The 20,835-nt window shown below is 36.9% G+C and overlaps 1 protein-coding gene across 21 annotated transcripts in view; it reads right to left on the minus strand.

The window, feature by feature from the left end:
- GPHN (gephyrin) overlaps positions 1 to 20,835 on the minus strand; it is a 271,026-nt gene that overhangs the window by 225,223 nt on the left and 24,968 nt on the right. The window lies entirely within an intron of this gene.

Consider the following 20,835-nt stretch of genomic DNA (forward strand, 5'->3'; position numbering starts at 1 on the left):
AATGAAACACTGAACTGTTTTCCAAATGTAAATTTTGACTAGGGGAAGAAAAAAAAAAGAAAAGAACACAAGGAATTTCCTTCTCTCTTAATGGGAATGATACTTTACCAAAACTCAGTAATTAACAAAACCAAAACAATACAATATAAAAACACAGTGCTGTTTGTTGCAAAACAGTATACTAAACTGTCCCCAATAAGAGAATCACTAGTTAAGACTGTATTTTTTGAAAACACTCTTATTCCTGCTACCAGCTCCTTGTGATAAAAGCTGCTGGCTTCACTGGCCAACAGTTTTGCTGAAAATCCCCCCAAAAAAGAGAAGTTGTGCCTAAAATCCAATGCACTTTGCACGGGATCAAAACAGTTGTATTTCACAAATGAACACTCTATGATGGTCAGTTTGCATTTCAAGCAAAAAAGCATACCTGCTAAACTGAATAAGTCTGCAAACCAATAGGCTTACTTTCTAAATCCTGAAAGAATTTTTAAATTTTTAGAATTCACATACCATTTGTGAGCCTAGGCATGGAGGCAAACGATACAGCCTCCAATGAGTCCTCCTCCAAAAGGAAAGATAGATTTTTTTCTTCTTTAAAAATCAGCTTGCACTAGGACTAAAAGTCAGTTCATCTGAACAACCTTACTCACCAGTCTTCCTGAAATAAAGCAACTAATACCATGCATTTCTTAAGATAAAATGATGAAATGCCATTTACAAATTATACTTATTATCTAAATTATCATTATTCTTACTGGAATAATTTTCTCTTTTACCTTACTGTTATATATGATTGCAAAGTCTGCCTTCCTGCACTTTTCCTTATGAAGTACATAAAAACAAGGAGAGAGCATATCTGGAAGGCACATTCACTGACAGGCTGGAGTTGTGAATAAAACATTGAATTATGGGGTACAGTGGAAACATTTCTATTACCATCCAGTCCTTAACTATTGCAACTAGACATATTCTTTAAATTATTTTCTTGGGTCATTATTTACTCCAGCTCTCTACATTGTGTATTTTATTTAAAACACTGCACAACCAAGAAGGTTCTGTTTTTACTGTGTCTTGGTGCTGACTTTGGCTCAATTCCAGCCTCCCCAACAGGAACTGGGCCTGGTAAGCTCTGCAGGACCTTCTCAGCAGGGAAGGAGAGCTCGAAGGCAGCTAAAGGGAGAGTCTTCATGCCCGTGGGGAGCTGAGCTGGGTGTCTGTAGCAGGTACACAGACTGGAAGACTCGCAAGAAAAGGCTGTTGAGGAATGGCCCAGAAGCACAGTGAATTAAAGTGCTCATGCAACCATAGCCTCCAGCCTCCATCACAGCGTGATTTCTTCTCTAAGAATAGCTGAAGTGGGCAGAGCAAAGGCTTGCCTGTGATTCAGTGTGATTATATGGCTCCTCAGACCCTCACCAATAACAAACACCTAGGAAGGTGTTACCACCAAAACCACTCAGACCTTTCCAAGGGTATTTCTGTACCTCCTGTTAGGGCTGCAAGAAAATGGCCCTGCTGCCAACCAGGTCCAGGCATGAGCTTAAGATAAATGAGCAGGACACAAGAAACTGTCACTATCTTAAAGCAGTACCATATAAATGTGAACTTCCTGTGGCAACACCATCAGTAATACCAGTTTCAGCACCCGTGTGACTAAGCAATCAGGGAGAAAGTAATTAGGGGTGAATTGATATCTTGGAAGAAGCCTGGGTTAGAGAAAGATAGGTGTAAAAGTGGAACAGAGGGTCAGAAAACTGTAAAATCTGTATCAAGGCATGTAAATTACATGATCACTGCTGCCTGGGAATATATGCTGGCTGGCTCTGCCGCAGCCTGAAGCTGCCAAACCAAACCATTGTCCACATGCAGTGCAACCTGCCTCTGCAGTCAGGAAGGAGGAAACAGGAGTTTTCCCTGTTTTGCAGGGTGGATCAAGCATCTTGACATCACTGTGTCATCATGCCATACCTCAGCCTGTCTACCCACTACATCCTAATGTTTCAAAGACCACACCCAGTTTCCCAATGTTCTGCTTTAAGGACATCCTGAACAAGAAGTGACACCTGTGTATTAACTGCACTCAGGGATTTTTCTTCCATGCTTTTGTCTCATGATGTCTCAAGGTGGCAGATGTAACATCCTGTCGCAAAAAATACCAGGAACTGAACCACAAGATCTACAAGAGCATCCTAAACCTCTAAGTAAGCAAGGTCTAAGCGAGAGCTGATGAATGCAATGCACTCTCCATACAGCAGACAGACTAAAACAATACTTTGTCCTTCAAACCTGTACAAATGCCAAGCCTATGTAAGAAATGCATACTGGATTCCATGTATATGCTGTGACAATCATCTGTGCAAACTGACAACTGCTCTCCTGGGAGCACCAGTCCCGTAGTGCTGGAAATACAAATCTTCCTTATCTATTTTGCATTCCACCTCTGCTATACTCTTCCTCCACAGAAAAATGGATATAAATATACCCTTTTAAAAAATATTCCTCCTAAAAATAGTTATGAGCATTTATCTACAGATTGGTGAAATGGCCCAGCTGTACAGTCCAGCTTGCAAAAATAACTTCTGATATGGTGTGAAGGATCTTGACTAGTAGGTGAAAATAGAAGCATGATATTTAGAAACCAATTCTAGTATTCTGAGTAACATGGACTAGCTTCAGGTTTTAGAAACTGCTAATTTAGACATTTAGAAATTGCGAGACATACAGCTAGGGCCTGAAAACTGTGCATAGTCTGGTCATCTGGAATAAAAATGAAGACAAGAGGCTGGTTGCCCCTGTTTTTTACAAGTATTAAAACTAGGGTGATTATATCCTCTACTAAACATCAAAAAATTTCTGCTATTAATTTTGCTCCCTAGCTCCTCAGCTCCTCTCCCTGTCCATCAGTGACAATACCAATACAAGCTTCACGTGCAATAACCCAGTCACTTGCTGGGCCAACAAACTTAACACAGAGTACTGTGGGTCAGGTTTTAGTCACATCAGCAGGAATGAAAACAGGCAAATGTCAGGAAAGAATGGGAGCCCTCTACCAGTCATTCAAATGTTTTAATACAGTGACATTTAGATTCAGTATTTCAGTTTCCCATTAATCATGCCAATCAACAAGATGTAAAAGTGAGTGTTCTCCCTTTAAACTCCCCATGAATTCCACATTTCATTCGCTGCATATTGTCACTACTCATCTCCATGGAAACAGTTGTGATGGGAAAAACTCACTGGTATATTGTATCACCAAGTGAATCAGACAAGACTAATTAAAGACAACTCTTTCTAAATATACATACAGCCTGCAAACCCAGAATACTAAGAAAATATTTTCAAAATGGTTTTACAGGCAGAGTTTTATTAAAACTAGTAGGACAGTCTTATGGACAGATGCACAGGATTACAGTACATAGTACCCCTATCAAAAACCTTCTTTACTTAAATCATAACAGTTCAAAATCTCTTACTGATATATAATGTCTGTATTTATATTATTTTAAATGGGAGATGGCAGTTAAGACCATTTAACCACAACAAATTTGTACAAAACTATTCATACAATGTACTTCACAAACCATCCACATACAATGAGTCTCCTACATTTTTTCAATTTTTGAAGACATCCCATGATATTTATTACTAAGAAAAATTGCAAATATACTGTAGAAACAAACTCACAAACAGGAAACAGGCCCTGGGTGCGATTACAAGAGAGCACTGCCAAAAAGTGACATCCATACAGACATCTTAGCATTTCTCTTGGTTATCTTCACAGCTACCTCACTGTTCTTTAAACCATTTACTTACCAATTCCTGTGGTAATCATAGAATTCACTAAATATGAAAGGGAATGAACTAAAAAAAAAAAATCACTGTAGAAATCTCCTATTACATTATCTCTTTTTCAGTTTAAGTAGTCACTCAGCATATTAAGGGTTACTTAGGGATGAAAGATATTCCACAATTTCAAGCTGACAAGCAATTCCCAAACAGCTTCATAAGCATTCAGTTAGTATTTTTGTTTCCATATTAATTAAAATTAAATTTAAAAACAATTGTAAATATAGATTTGGGGTTTTTTTACTTTAATTAATATAAGCATTAATGTAGAGCAAAGAAAAAGTATCTTTACTTAAATTAAAAATGACATCAAAGTTACAAGCCATTTCAAGGTCCAAAAGGAAATACATAAAGTTAGGAGAGAGGGAAGGCACCTTACACAAAGAACATCTAATTAATGCAGCCTAGTTCCTAATTAATGCAGCAGAACTTTGACAACACCTCTTCAAACACAAGCCACTATCTCTTCTGGAAAGGGCTTCTTACCTCAGGCACAGACCCAGCCTAATGCAATGGACTGATCCCATATCCTGTGCTATCTTGGGCCCTCATCTGCCACTTTCTGCGCCACATTTCAATGTACAACCTAAACATGTCCTTACACATCTGTAGACATTTTTAAACACATCCTAAGAAAACCAGGCATTTTAGATTATTGCATTCATAGCAGCAAAATGAAAAGCCACCTCCAATTTAAATTATATGCTATCAAAAATACACATTTGTGCTTCATATTAATAAAGATGATACTACAGAATACAGTATTTATCCAAAAATATATAGTATTTGGAATACGACATATTCATCTGATGCAAGACACTAAATTTTCATATCTACACTTATATGATAAAAATTTTGTGTAAATGGAAGCAAGTTGTTCAAGTAATACATGTGCTTCAAATTTGACAACCAGAAGAAAAGACTACTGTAAGATTATTTTTTCTGCTACCATGTTAGAAGGGATTTAAAACTTTTCTGCATGACTTACTGTCTTCTTCACTCAAAATTTTAAATTCCATTAATTTAAATGGCTCTTTTTATCAGCTCAAACGCACTCTGTGCAAATAATGCAACAAACACACAGTTATGCAAAATAAAATAGCTGATTTCATAACTGAAAAAAAATTCAAAGCAATTACCAATGACAAGCGCAACTATTTTATTGCAACGCCAGCATAAACAAGCCCTATTCAGAAGCTTCTTAAAAACTAAGCATAGGTTATCTAAGCAAAAATGTGTCAAATTACTAGGAAGATAGAGTTATTGAAAAGAAAATTAATAAAACTGTATTTGAACAAAAAGATAACAGAATAACTGGCATCTTAAGTGCTTCCCATTCAATGCAAAACAAGGCATTCATGAAGACAGAAAATTCATAAGCACACAAAGGAAATATACTGGAATGCAGTATGATACATGTGGGCAAACTCTCACAGCCAGGAACCACTAACCAAAAAGACAATCAGTCCAAAAGTAGTTTGTTTTTCCTTGTAACAGTCTCAAAACTAACACACAGCATTTTATCTTGACATGGGGCCTAGATGCTAATGTCCTACAAAAACATCAAGTTTGTGGAGAAGTAAAGAACCTTTCAACTTTAGAACACTTCTGCTGTCTTCTTAAGCACCTGTCATTGTGCTTAAGTGACTTGTCCCAGTCACTATCAGGACTGGGACAAGTAAAGTAGAAAGATGTGAGATTTGATGAAATATGAAGATTTTATGTTCTTATTTATTATAAAATTATGACCAACAGTAGCTTTGCATGACCTGCAAAATTAGCTCATTTAATTCTGATTTCTGTATTTTCTGACTTTTCTAAATAAAGTATTAGGCATATTTACTATGTACTACAATTTAACATGAATGCATGGCTCAAAAGAGTTAGCCTGTACTGTTAAACATGATGTTCTAAAAGAATATTCATTTCACAGTGAAATATGAGCACAAAAGAAAACAAACAAACAAAAAATATATAAAGAGAAACTAATCCCCAACTCATGAACAACAGTATGCAGAACGCTGTTTATGACTTTACTATCCTCCTAGAAGTCAATTATTTTGGATGCTTATGCAAATGCATCATATTTCTAAGAAAATACTTAAAAGAGGCCTTTTGCTTGACAGAAGTATGAATCACATAAAAATTAAAGATCCTCTTCTTGGCAACCCTAATATTAATTTTTCCACGTACCTTAAACATTTTAATATGAAATTCTCCTTGCAAAAAAAATCTAATTTTTTTAATATAACCAAAATGCTAATACTAAAAAAGCCTACATTATTAGAAGCCATGCACAACACAATGTAATAATGCACCACTGTATCTCTAAAAATGAGTCTCACTAACAGTTGCACTTGTAACATTTTTAGCTGTTCAGCAGCATTTGCAGGGTGTTCCATTTTTGGTAAACACTTGCATAAATCAACAGATTGAAAATCAGAAACTTAAGGAAGAAAAGTGGCAAATTCTAGTTAAATGGATCGGAACAGATTAAAAAAACCCAAACTATTTCCTGCATATCCAGAAGTTTGAGATATACTACTATAAACCCAAACTCATGAAGTTAATTTAGAACACACAGCAGTGATTCTCAAGGAAAAGAAATGAAGCTTGAAAGTAAATTTTTTTCCTTCTCTTATCCTGAAAATCTAGTGCAGTTTGCCTACATAAGTACTCCCTAAGAGATCAGCAACTGCAGGAGGCCAGTGCAATGCCAAACAGCCCCAAAACATAACCATATTTTCATCTTATTGTTTATAGAGATCATGTAAGACCTTCAGGTCAACATCTGCCTTTATTGCTTCATTTTGCACAAGCAAAAAGGGAGTTCTGTATCTTTCTTGATCCCTAACAGCTACAAGGACCATCATGATTTCTCAAACAGTCTTTTCCTCATACACAAAGCCTACGTGCATTATGAAATCAAGACATTCTCATTATTAAGTGGTATCTCAAATTTTACAGTATGCAAGTTAGCACCAGCACCAATTTTCAAGAATTTTCTCTGTGCCAAAATTCTGACATTTGATATACCTACAGCTTACTTTAAACAAACAAGTAAAACCTAAATATAAATATATGTATACACATAAACATATACACAAACACAGAACTATAACAATTATACCTTACAAATGAGAATCTGCGGCAAGTTTATTGATCCACAATCAAATAAAGGATTTTGGTTGTTTCAAACTGCAACTAAAGCTTTTTCACTCACTTCTCAAAATCATGTAGAAATACAGACATAAAAATAGATACCTTCACCCTTCACAATTAATCCATATAGCAAGCTGTATTTATATTTGTTGCAGCCTCTTTTTTAATAATTATGAATGACTCAATTGATAAGTTGCCAGCAAGGACGACTTCCCATTATCAGTCAGGTAACATCCTGACAGTGGCAACCATTACATTTCTGTGGAAATACAGCAGATCAGATCTACCTTGAAAATTCTTATATTGCATTATCTGGGTACCCAAAGATACTAAGCCTATGTAGCATGAAAGCGAGTTTGTTTTGTATCTGCTGTCACGCTTTGGTAAGATGATGCAAAAGCATCAAAAAAGCGCCCAAACTACATCCAAAATTTTGTGGTAGTCTTGTAGGTTGTGGCCCATTAACCTCTTTCAAAACTGCTCGAAACAAAATATTATTCTCACCCAAAACTTGTTCTATGTTACATATCTCAGTTAGGAGAATACATGCCATAGCAAATACCTCAAAGAAGTAAAAATGCATGTTTTAGCTGCTGCCAACATATGCATGGCTTGCTCAAAAAAAATTTACAGATTACAGGGAAGTAGAGATTAATAATTAAGAAGCTTAGCAAGGAAATAAAAAATTATGACAGTAAATAAACTACATAGGAAATAAGACTAACCTGTCAAATCCCTCAATCTCGCTTCTGAAATGGTTTAAGGGGAAAGAAGTAATATCAATGTCCTCTTGAGACCATCCACTCCAAAAAACTTCTCATTCAACGAACCCCTATCATGGGCAAGGAATGGAGAGAAAATGGTACCCAAATGGGTGTTTTAAGTAGTACTGAGGAGCAAATGTTTAATTTCCTTCTTTCTTATAGAACTAGTACTAACAAATTGAAAGCACCTTTCAATTCTAGGGATCAGAGTTTCAAGGAAACAAAGCAATGATGAAAACTAGACATATGCTGGAAGGAAGCAACATAATATAATGAAATACTTTTTCCTCGAAGGACTCATTGAACAAGGAGACAGACTGAAAAGATCCCCTGGATCAGAGAAGTCATGAAGAATACATGTTTCCACTTGAAACATTAGGCCATATGAGTGGAAAGAAGAGAAGGGGATAGGCGTGACTAGCTGAACAAACAGCTAGAACAATTTCTAGAATATCAGACTAAAAAGGCGTATCTCAAAAGTGAATTTAGAAGAGTAGAAAGGAAATGTCTTAACATCAAAAAGTTTCCATGGGATGCAGAGAGAAACACACGTGGGCTGCTATCTTTTTCTTTGGCAGATGTTCCCAAACATCAAGATGAAGTATTTAGTGTTTTGTGAAAAACCTGTTGAAGACAAATTTCTGGCACCAAGCATGAGGCAAAACTCGATTCATTTGCAATTTTTTATTATAGCTTCTGTTCTGCTTCAAAATCGCTTTTTTCTGATAAAAAGCCCTCCAATCCAGCATGCTTATTTATGTGGAACACATATCCTTGAAAGAATCACCAAGTACCCAGAGGTCACATACATGCATGTCCAGCAATTGTTTACACTTTTGTCCAATGGAACAGCTTATAAATATATTTTTCCCATTTACAGCCCAAAGATGATTTTCCTTTGGTGGGCAACCGATGTGCTTTTCATAAAGACGAAAGAAGTTTGTCACACTTTCTGAGATTCTTACATACCACATATGTTCCTAGGATTCACCATCACTAATGAATGAGTGGGCATTATTCCACAGTGGAGGTTTTCAAATTAAAAGAATTATCTCAAGAGACACTTCACTTGTCTGTATTTCAGATCTAAGAGAGAGACAAAGCACCATATATTTAGACTAGGTTTTACAAGGTACTCTTCTAAAATAAACTTCTCAATGGTAATTGAGTACTTTTAATAATCTTAGTCCAACTTCCAAGTTTGGTACTATTGATCTACCGCTAATCACGTAGCCCATGTAATTGTCTACTGACTTCTCTATTTACTTTTATTATTTTTACCCCAAAAGGAAAACCAGAAGTCTTCAAGTACTATTTTAGGTTCTGAATAAGCAGTTTGTTTTAAACATATTTTTACTACTGTACTTCAACCTGTTGTAAGCAGTCCTGATTAACTGACAAAAGCCTAGAGGTGTCCTGACCTGTTCCACCAAAAGGGAGATGGTCAGTGGGGAAAAGACAGCCATTATATACCAAGACAGACAACAACCACTACAGACCACGTACCAAATCACATAATGAAGCATCAGTTCTTAGAACAATTCAAAAAGTAATTTTGATGCATCTTGGAACTTCCAGAGTATTTTTAGGGTCATTTAGATCAGCTAGGTATTGCTAGGTCACAAGCCTCCCAGGAATATTCCTCAAATACATAGAGAGGTAAGCAGGAAACAAAAGACACTAGAGAATAGAATTCCCTTCAAGGAGTTTATTTCTTCCTGTCAGATAATGCAGATTCTAACATCTTTGCCAAGGTATTCACCTGGCAGGGTGGAAGAGACACCAGCATTCCAAATACATAGACACCCTTTTTGTCATATATTACCAAGGAAGATTTCATTCACTGATTAAGGCATTCAGGATGGCCAGGCACACAACAGATTTATGTGAAAGTTCTGTGGTACATTAATTTTAATCATTTTCTCTCAGGATACGTGTAGAAATATAGGTCTTTTAAAATTTGATCAGATGAAGGAAGTAATTTGGAGCTTAAAGGTTTCCACAAAATGTTTTTTGTTTGTATCTTAGGTTGCAATGCAAGATGCAACCAAAAGTATGTATTCTATCACCATCTGTTGAAACCAGGTGGGCAGTGTTCTTTATCTCTTCCACAATGCATCATCCCTTCAAGAGATATCTTCTGTTAATGGGCCATTGGGTCTCACTGCATGACTGATAAAATTACATCATCCCACTGTAAAATACTCCACCCAGGGGGAAGAGCCAAGCATTTCTACCTGGATATAATCTGAGATTTGGAACACCACAGGCAGCCTTTTTCCACTGGATTCCCAGAGGAAGACCAGGCCCATCTACACCACCACTGGACCTTCAGAAGAAAACCACACCCTTCTACAGGATCACTGCTTCAACAGAAGCTCATCTATCACTCCAGGAGGACTGCAGCCACCATTTATTCAGACTGCTACCAACACCCTGACCGACAGAGTGGCAGGCTGTATTCTGACTCTATCAGTGGTTTTGTACTACTGCATTTTATTTGCATTTTCCTATTAAAATTGTAGTTGTGACTTAGGATCTCCCACTGGTTTGCTTTTAAACCAGTACAGCTAGTTTGAAGAAATGGCTTTCAAGACCAAGGAATAAAGTCATGGGTACACTTTGTAACTTAAGTTTAGCAGAAATATCAGCTTAAGAGTGTCAAATTCTTGTCTCTTGCTCTCACCTTGACTGCCCCTTTTGCTGTGCCAACAGAACAATTTCTGTAGCAATTTTATAAACAACAGATAAGTCAAACACAATCATGAAACCATCAAAAAAATAATGAAGGATACACTAATCTAACTTACACTGCAGTTCCACAAACTGCTGTACTGGCACAAACAGGGAGTTGGACTTGGTGTACAATCACCCAGTAAAGGGGAGGGAGAACAACAATTGCTACAAAAGGAAACGTCCTACTTTCCTGTTCAATCTTTCTGATTTTGATGCTCCTTTATCTTTGAGACAACTCCTTATCAATTTTCAAGCAAGAATGAATACATTTTAATATAAGTAACACAGGATACAGACAATAGTCCATAATCCTTGTAATTAGAAGAAAAAAATTGAGTTATAAAGCTGACTTTACCTACTGTGGGATATAAGAAGCAGGGTGTGATATTAAAATATGACTCAGTGACCCAGGGGATATTCTGTATAAGGTATGTCATGTATGCTTGGCAATTCAGAGGAGAAATACTAATCTCCATACCAACATTAACTGTGCCTGGTTCATATCCCTGTTGTACAATTTCTAGAAGCATTGCCATTAAAAAATTAGTCATGCCTCTGGAACAGTTTGCAGGTTGCAAAGACTAATTTACTATCTGTAATTAGAGCTTTGCCCATGTTATCAAGATGTAACACCAGGCACAGGAAAACAATCCTGGAATAGGAAGCTTCAGTTGTAAAGTTCTCTGGAATAAAACAATCCACTTAGAATATTACATAAAAGAAAACAGCATCTGAAAAAACTGTTATTATTTCAGAAAAAAAGTAAATTTAAACAAGTCAGAGAACATAGCAAAGGCTGCTCTGGACTCTTCACAGCTCCCTTGAAAGTCTAACATCCAAGACCCACTCCTCTCTCTGCTCCTGCCAAGGTAATGTTCCACAAATCAGAAGTCCTTTTCTGTCCCTGCCAGCAATTTCAGTGAATGAAAAAGCAAAATACCTGGACTTATGAGGTTTTTTTTTAACATTAGAAGTTGAGAAATGGACCTAAGGGTGTCTGTCTGCTGCAGAAGACAAGTCTGGGAATTGCAATGTTTTAGGCAAAGCATAGCAACAATAAAAATGGTAAAAGCATGTCAGAGATAAAATTGAGTTATTTGATGGGGGTGGGGGGAGGTCCTTATTCAAAATTATTCATATCACAAAGGCAAATGCATATGCAATAGCAAATCATCCAATGACGTACTACTAAAAATAAGACTTTTATCAGAAGAAAATTTAGTTGCCTGACCACAAGCGTCAAATTCAGCATAACAAACCCAATTTACAGGGATTTAAGAACTTCATTACAGTAAACTATCTCCGTAAAAATAACTTTTTCTTTCACTTAGCAAAATTGAAACTAGTACTCTCTCACAGCTTGTCCCTTGAGGGCTACATATATGACCATCTTTCATACTGCATGAAAGAAATTTTCAACTCAACAAGTAGATCTTCTTTTTCTCACAGAAAATGTATACAGGTATCACTAGTGGGATTTTGGTAGTAGAGGATACTGAAGAAGGCAAAATTCAACAAAAATGCTATGTTAAGAAAAAAAAATAATTACTACTACTGCTGATGACTGTAAAGTTATGTTTAAAAAACCTCTCTGCTGGAAAGAAGATCAAAGGAGTTGTGTTGTTAGAGTAATTTTTGAAAAACAGCACACTATTAGCATTCTTAATTTGCTGCCACATAATATATTTTATGGCCATGTAAATATCATGGCTCCTAGAAGCACTGTTCAATTTCTGGCTGGGCAGATCTTCTTTTTGTCTATATAGAAAATATCAATTGATCCAATGCAGTGTGATGTAATACCTGTTTCAGCTATCCCAGTTCCAAGACTTCTCTGTCCATTACTAGCAGATAGGACCAAAGAAATACAAGAGCTTCAGTTCAGTCTAATGGAAATCTCTAGTGCTCTCACATCCCAAGTACGCTTGTTCTACTGGTGCCTGAGGCGTGGACAGGGAGTAGGCAATAATCAGAACAGGAACAAAAAGTCCACTTTGGAAAACAAAGTTCTATTTGCTTACTGTTATGTTCTACAAGGACAAATCAATAGCAAGCATTCTACTTCTTTTAATGGATAAATAACAGTCATGTGGAAGGGGAGGACTTAGGATTTTAAGATTGCACATTTCTATTCTCAGAAAGATTAAGTATGAAAGCGATTAATCCGGAAAGAGAAATCAATAGTTGAAGGAAGAATATTTAGATTTTATTAAAAGGCATATAATACATTGCCACTTAAAGCTGAAACCTCCTCCATAATGCATTTTTCTCAACTAAAATGTTTTCAAGTCTAATGATAATTGGTGCTATTCAGCTCAAACAGTAAGTTCAGACTTCTAGCCTGCAGAGGTAAAATGATGTTCACAACTGACTAGAAATACAAGTGTGAGAAGCTGCTTAAAACATCCTTTCCAAGCCCTTCACGTTGATAGGAGTAGGAAGGTTTATTGTGAATATTTTTCCAAATTCCTTTTACATTGTCACGATTTGTTTAATTACAGACAAGCCATATAAAAACACTAAGCCACATTAGAGTTCCATTAACAAAGCAAATCCTAAAAACATTCTCCCCTCTGCCCTTCACAGTAATTTGAAACATGCTTATCCACACAGTTAGGGATAGGATGCTCTCTTTCTACAAAATGACAAGAGTAGAACATACAAAAAGAAACAGGCAACAAAGGAGGAGAATAAAAGCATCACTCACTGACAAAACTAAGGAAGACTTGTTTTGCTGAATATAAATGACAACAAGAAAATATCCTACGGGTATTGTTAGTAAGAAAGAAAGTTCAGGAAAACAAGATTCTTCTGGTGGATGGGTAAAAACAGCCCAGTAATAGTGACGCAGAAAAGACTGAAATGTCTCATTTTTTCCTGTTCCATAGAGAAAGCTTGCTCCCAAATAACTTCAGGTACTGACAGGGTTTGGGAAAGGGCAGGGAAACTAACACTATGGGACCAACAGTTTTGGAATACTTAGTGTAGCTGTATTCAGACCCTTGGGGCTACAAGGCATTCACCTAAGGCAGCGGAAAAGGTTAGCCAATGTGATTACAAGATTGCTAATAGCTACCAAAAATTCTAACAGATGAGGTGTTGAGGGTTCCTAAGGCTTCAAAAAAGGCGGAGACCCACAGAACAGGCCAGACAACATAAACTACAAAGTAGCAAAGCCCATATGGAGGATGCCCTGCTAGAGTCAAGTTTCAAACACAAGATGGACAATAAAGCACCAGAAACAGCCAAAATTGTTTTACCAAGGTCAAATTACCAACCTGACAGCCTACTTTAATGATATCACTACTTAGGTAGCAAAGGGAAAAACTATGGATTACACAGAACCAAATCTCAGTAAGGTTTTTAGGTACCATCTCATACAGCATTGCCTGGAAGCTGAGAAGCACAGAGTGGAAGAGCAAACTGTTAGGTTAAAAATAAGGCATTCAGCCTAGATCAAAAAGCAACAATAAATTAGTCAATATTCACTTAGCAGCTTGTAAAGACCAGACTACCAAAGAGGTTAATATTGGGGCCCAAATGGTTGATTTTAAATTGTGTTGCAGTTTTTCTTTTTTTTTTCTTAAATTAGTACCCTGAATGATGAGACAGCCTGCACACTCAGAAATTTGTCGAGAGCATTGCATCACAGAGAGCAGCTGATCAGATCAACGTCAGAGCTTCAACCCAGACAACCTAAGCAAAATAAGAAGGGTACTCAACAGATCCAGGCAAGTTACTATTCCTTCCTGTTGTCATCATATTGCAAAAGTTCCCATGCCTTGTCAGTGATTTATCATGTGCAGCTCCTCACAGCACTGACTCCTTCTTCACAGCCCAACCAACAAACTCCAGCTCTCTCCTCACCCAGCTAACCCACTCTTTTGTAGCAATAGTCTTCTTATTGGACACAGCAGTGGCCTATTAAGGGCAGGCCTGTTCCTAATCTTTGGTGATTAGTACAGCTGCAACTCCTCACGGGTGAGACTACCTTCTGCACTATTTTCTTACTTTCTATCCCTCCACACCTTCCTACTCTGCATCCGAACAGAGTGTTCAGTTTTGGATCTCTAGCTGAAGAGTAATGTTGAAAAATTAGAGAGGGTCTAGCAGAGACCATCAAGATGGTCAGGAGCCAGAGCAAATGCACAAAGCTAGATTGTGGGAGTTAAACTTAGTCAACCTGGCAAAGATGAAGGTAAATGCTACCTAGTAGCAACTCAAAACTATCCAAAGTGTAATTCCAAATTATTGCAACTACAATAAAAATGTGGCTTGGCTATTCAGATTGAGCACAAGACCTCCAGAGGTTTTACTCAAACAATTTCTATGATTCCATATGACAGCTCATTGTTCTATAAATTCTAGAGAAACTGATGACTCATTTTTTAAGACAGGGAAAATTTTCATTTCTACAAATGTAAACTTGGGTTAAGTTACTTTAAAAGCTCTCCCATTATTAAAGAACTCAGTCATCCTAAGTAAATATCTTAACAACACTTGAGCTTAGGAGACTACAAAGAGATTTTTTTCAAAGCAAAGAAGCACATTTGTTACTTGTTAAGAGTCCTTATATTTGTCCTGGTTTCACCTGGGATAGAGTTAATTTTCTTCTTAGTAGCTGCTACAGTGCTGTGGTTTTAATTCAGAACAAAAATATAATGTCGATAACTCATTGATGTTTTAGTTGTTGTTAAGTAGTGTTACTCTAAATCAAGGATTTTCCAGTTTCCTATGTTCTGCCAGTGAGGAGATGCACAAAATCTGAGAGGGAGCATAGCCAGGACAGCTGACCCAAAGGAGTACCATCTGGCTAAAGGAATACCATCTCACTGAAGCTCATGCCCAGTATATGAACTAGGAGGAATCATTTGGGACAGGCTGATCACTGCTGGGGGACACACTGGGCACCAGTGTGCCACTGTATTGTGCAACACTTGCTTCTCTTCAGTTTTATTCTACTTGGAATAATCAGGAATTTATTCCCATTGGGACAAATAATATAGGAGGGTTAATGACTTGGGGCGGGGGGGTTGAGATTTAACAGCAATAGCTTATCAGGGCAGGCCTTGGAGAAAAGCCAAGTAGGAACTATTATGGCATAGATTGTGCTTTTCTTGTCTTTGTGTTTTGTTTTGGGAGGATTGGCAGTTGGATCCAATCTTTAACCTTATTATGGGGCAATGGGTTTGGTGATGGCCTCTGCTGCAGGGTCAGGTGGCTGTTGAGTTTAGCCTCCTTTGTATCATTAGTGTTACTTATGGGGGTTTTGGGTGGGATATTGTTGAGTTTTGTTAATTCTTGTCTCTTTAGCCATAATTAGTCATAATTAGTATTATTCTATTCTATTTTGTTTCAGTCATTAACCTGTTCTTACCTTAATCCATGAGGCTGTTGGGTTTTTTTTTCAGATTCTGCTCCCCACAGCAGGGAGAAAGGAGGGGAAAGCCAGCGAGCAGCTGCATGGCTACTTTGTTGCTGACTCGGGTGAAACATTAAGGTACTTCATTAAATAGACAAACCTGAGATCTGCAAGAAGCATTAATACATTCTGCTACAGCATGACCAAATTCCACTGAGACCTTTTCATAATCATTGACCTTAAAATTACTTTAAAAACATGCAAAACACATTGCAGCAAAAAAACATAACTTTGTTAACAACGGAGAAGTTACTCAGCACATTTAGATGGGGTTTTCCAGAATTTAGAGGTAACAACTGCTATATTTTAGAAGAATTTGCTTACATTCAAATCACTGGTGAGTATTGTGTCAACTGGTTAGAGTGATAACTATCAAGAGGTTTGAACAAAAGGCAAGGATTATTGCATTCGAGAAGCAACAAGACATATTCCTTTACCCTGAAAAGCTACTGAAAACAGAATGCAGTTCTGTCTTCAGAACTCTAACAAAGTTGAAGGAATAAAGTAACAAAAATGCACATCTGTTTTTTCTCATGGACAGTATTATATAATTGCCTCTTACCATCTTTAAACTATTTTCTTATCTTCCTTTACAATTTTAATTCAAGAAATTACCACTTCAAAAATCTAAAACGTGCCAAAGGCATTATAAGAAAATTTTTACTTCTAACACATGCACATCTCTCAAAACTCTTTTGATATCATCTCTCAGACTAACTCTAAAATTTGATATAGAACTCTAAAATTCTGAGCAGAACAACAGCCTGTGTTTTTTAAACCAAAGCCCTCCATCTGCCTGCACACTCTAGACCTGTTCCATGCATTCAAGTTGTCCATGGCGGCACAACCCCACCATGGTAAAAAAAACCCAGCAAAATAAATCCAGACCTTTAAAACAGACTGTTAAGTAAAATGAATGTTATTTGTTCAGTCAGTCACTTGCATAGAACTGCAAGCTGCAATTCTTCTTGAAAAGCATCAGCTCCCTTTCATAAAACTACCTACAGCCTGCCAAATTTAGGATGGCAAAGTTTCTTACTTTGTAAGAAGCAGACCAACTTTATTATTACTGATGGGGAAAGCATACCTTGACAACAGGCTGAATTAATGGGATTCTTGAGAGCAATGTTCAAGTAAAAATGCTGGAAATTTTTTTGATAAAAATGTTTATTTTGAAAATACTTAAACCTCATGCCCATTGAATAACTGGTATCTATTATAAATTTTTCTTTCCCATGCCTAGAGATCAAAATTGTAGTAGAATGATGGTTATACACAGCACAGGGAGCTTATATTGCCAAAATGTCAAGGCCAATATTAGAAGCAGGGGAATGGGTATCAAGAATACTGCCAATCCATCTATTACTAAACTGGCAAGAATTTCTACTACTTGATGAAAATAAAGCAGAACTCTTTTACCTCCTTGCCAAAATAAGGGCGAAGTCTTTAGCAGAAGGCAAGAAGTCAGTATTTACAGATGGCCAATGTGCTGGGCAACCCTGTTCTGGTTGAGATCTGCATTTTCCTGCACAACCCTATCAAAGAGTGATGCTACAGATGGACTAAATAAGCCAAGGTCTACCCTAGAATTCTGAAATGCAGAGCTAAATCAAATATAGTAGCTCAGGTTGTTATTTATTGACAGGTATTTCAGATGACATAACCTGTAAGGGGCTGGGATTGCTGAAGACACAGTATGCACACACCACACCACAGACCTTTCTGCCAGATCCAACTGGCTCAAATGCCTCATCAGCATTTCACACCTTGGAAAGTTATGGCACAGATTCTGCCCTCATCTCTAATGGCAAAAGAATGCATGGAGAATGCAGGTGATACTTCTGGCATCCTTCATTGTCACACTACATTCTTACACTGCCTGCACCTTTTTCTCCACTTTTATTAAAAAGAATTATATATTCAAAATCTTTTGTTTGGGAAACATAGCTCCCAGCTTCAACTTCTCTAGCTGTTCTGCAGCCCAGAATACTTTCTGGTTTTTTACCCCTGATTTTTGACCCTGATATATGACACTGTTTCTAAAAACTTGTATATACTTTTAACTCATAAATATTAATGAATGTAAATCCTATTAATACCAATCACAAGTAAGTAGCACAGCTTGACAGCAGAGTAACACTGTATGAGAAATCAGGGTACTAAACAAATAAGACAGAAGAGTTTACAAATAGTTAGCTTCTGAAGTATTTTCAGACTTTTATCTAATTCTCAGTAGCTTTTAAAACATCAACAAAATCCTAGTGTAAGTCATTTGCAGTTAATATCACACCTTTGTTATTTGCACTGAGTTCAGAAGATGTATGTCTATGATAATCTGAAACTGAACTTTATTTACCATTTAGGGTGCAAAATATGCTGGCTGTTTGCTCTGTCGTCCTGCAATGAAGATCACTTGCATGCTCTGACCACAGATAATTACGCAGGCAAACATGTGCTGTTTCTTTGCACTCTGCCAACTGTATTCACTTGTTCCCTCACCACCTAAAGCACAATCCTGTGAAGACTTACATATTCATTTCCACTGAAATGAGAGCACCAACATGTTTAATTGAAGTTAATGGGAAAACTCACAACAAAATGCTAAATATGTGTAAGTAGTAAGTCTTCACAAAGCTCTTCCACCCCTAAATTTAGAACATTTAAGCAGCATTTTTTCTAGTGTAAATATACTTACAACAGTATTTAAGCATCTGTAAAACAAATTAGACATTGATAGTGCTTCCTAATAATTCTAAATATGACTTGCATTGCAAAAGTAGTTGGTGGTCCCAAGATTAGGATTTCTAGTCTGAAAAACAGACACGACAAAGACAATTAAGCAAAAAGCGTTGTGTTACATAAAGACTGAATAAAGAGTGTAATGTTTTGCATTCCTATTAGCTTCAATGTAATGGTGCTAATTAGAAGATACTTCTGCAAGGAGCTTAGAAAGTAACATATTAACATTCACCATTCAATTTCTCCCAAGTCCTTGCATTCTATTTGTCTTTGGCACCAAGTATCCAGCCTATTCTTACAGATACCTCCAGTGATTCAATCCTAGGAAAGTGAATCTCATTCACAACTAAAGACTAAAGAAATACAACTTTTTTCAACCTAATCTGTTAGACAATTCCTCCCTGACCCCAAATTAATAACCCTGATCTTAAAACTAAGATTACTAGTAAGGCCATGCAGCTCTTAGTATCATTAAGAACAATGGGAAAATCTCAGTTTTAGTGGCAATCAATATGAAATGTGCTTTACAGAATAAGAAAGTGTTTTCAAAATCTCAGAGAAACCAGTAGAATCCCTAAGTATTTGACAGTTGCCAAATTATTTTTTTCATACTTGGGCAAATCTATGTAGTAATTTCCATAAAATTATGTAAAAATAAAAGTGGCATATGCTACCTTGATTGTAAAAATGGCAAGCAAAGTCTTCTAACAGCTACTGTAAAAAAAATTAATTGATCACTACTACATAGTAGAACTATAAAGACTAGAAGTACAAATTTTATCAAATATAGGTTAACTTTGAAGACATTGCAATGACCTGTATAATTAAAACTACTAATCCATAATTTCATTTATGCCTCCTGCAACTTGACATATGAGAAGCAATAAATAGTACAGAAGCTGGTTTGTATTATCTTATGTTAACCATCACAGCCTGCAGAGCTGATTCCTACATGATTCTGTTTGTAAATGCCTCTACTGAGAAGTCTGACAATTTATTCCTAAACTTTTCTAAATACTAACCGACTATTAAGTAGATAAGACTTTGCATCTTATTGCAGGACACTTTAATTTCTTTAAGAGCCATTTGAAGCATTCTGAAAATGCATATTTATATCATATGCCTCATATTGAAGGCATCATGACATATTTAAAAAACCCTCCGGCAGACTGAGTGAATTAACCTCAGGAAAAGCTGTATCAACCCTTCCCCAGTACACCAGCAGATATGCTAAAAACATACTAGTTTCTTCTATAGCTTCTGAAGTGTGATCAATGCAGAATCCAGACTTCTTGGCCTAAAGTTGCTATAATCACCATAAATAGTCCCTCAAGAAAAGCAATCAAACTCTTCCATTCAGAGTTCTGTTACTTCAGTATCAGTAACTCTTGCTAAAAACCTTCAAGGTGAAATAATATGTTGAGGAAAAAAAAAACCAAACCAACCCCCCAAACATACTTAACTTTTACATGACAGTTTTATTTTTTTCAACTGTTACTTTTATATCTTGATCAGCTACTGACTCCACCAACACTGATAAACTTTCAGCTCCCTGATATCATGAACATTAGTTACTATTAGGTATAATGCCTTTAGCAAGTTCATTCTCAACAGTCTGTTTTGGGCTTGCCTTCTTACTTTTGCATTTAACTTGACAGCCTCTCTGGTCTCTTTTCCCACTCTGCATTACATCCTTTTATTATGAACAACTTCCTTTTTCCTGAAGTTTCAAGGTGTCACCTTTAAGTTTTGTTCTGCTGGTACTGTATCAAAGCCTGGCAAACAGAGGAGTGCTCTGCAGTCCTTGCAGAGCAGCACTGCTGATGGCTACTTGCCAGTTCCATTCTGGGGGAAGCAGGAGCGCTCCACACCTTCACAGCTTGGTTTCCACAGAACAGAAATGCAGGTACTCAGGCTACAAGGGAGATGCAAGGCACAGTAATGGCCTTCTGACCTAGATAAAACCAACACTAATATATTGCACCATTTGAAGAAGCTAGAGGTCAGCCAATTGAAGCCTTTTCTTTTGCAGCCCGCATTCCGGTTCCGAGTCTCATACAATGACTTTAAACAGATTGCACAGCATCACAAACCATTCAGCTGCTCTTTCTGACTTCCCTTTAGCTAACTGCCTCAATTTATATATGCTCAGTATGACTTTTTGGG

The sequence above is a fragment of the Molothrus aeneus genome, chromosome 6, assembly GCF_037042795.1.
Source record: "Molothrus aeneus isolate 106 chromosome 6, BPBGC_Maene_1.0, whole genome shotgun sequence".
NCBI lineage: Eukaryota > Metazoa > Chordata > Aves > Passeriformes > Icteridae > Molothrus > Molothrus aeneus.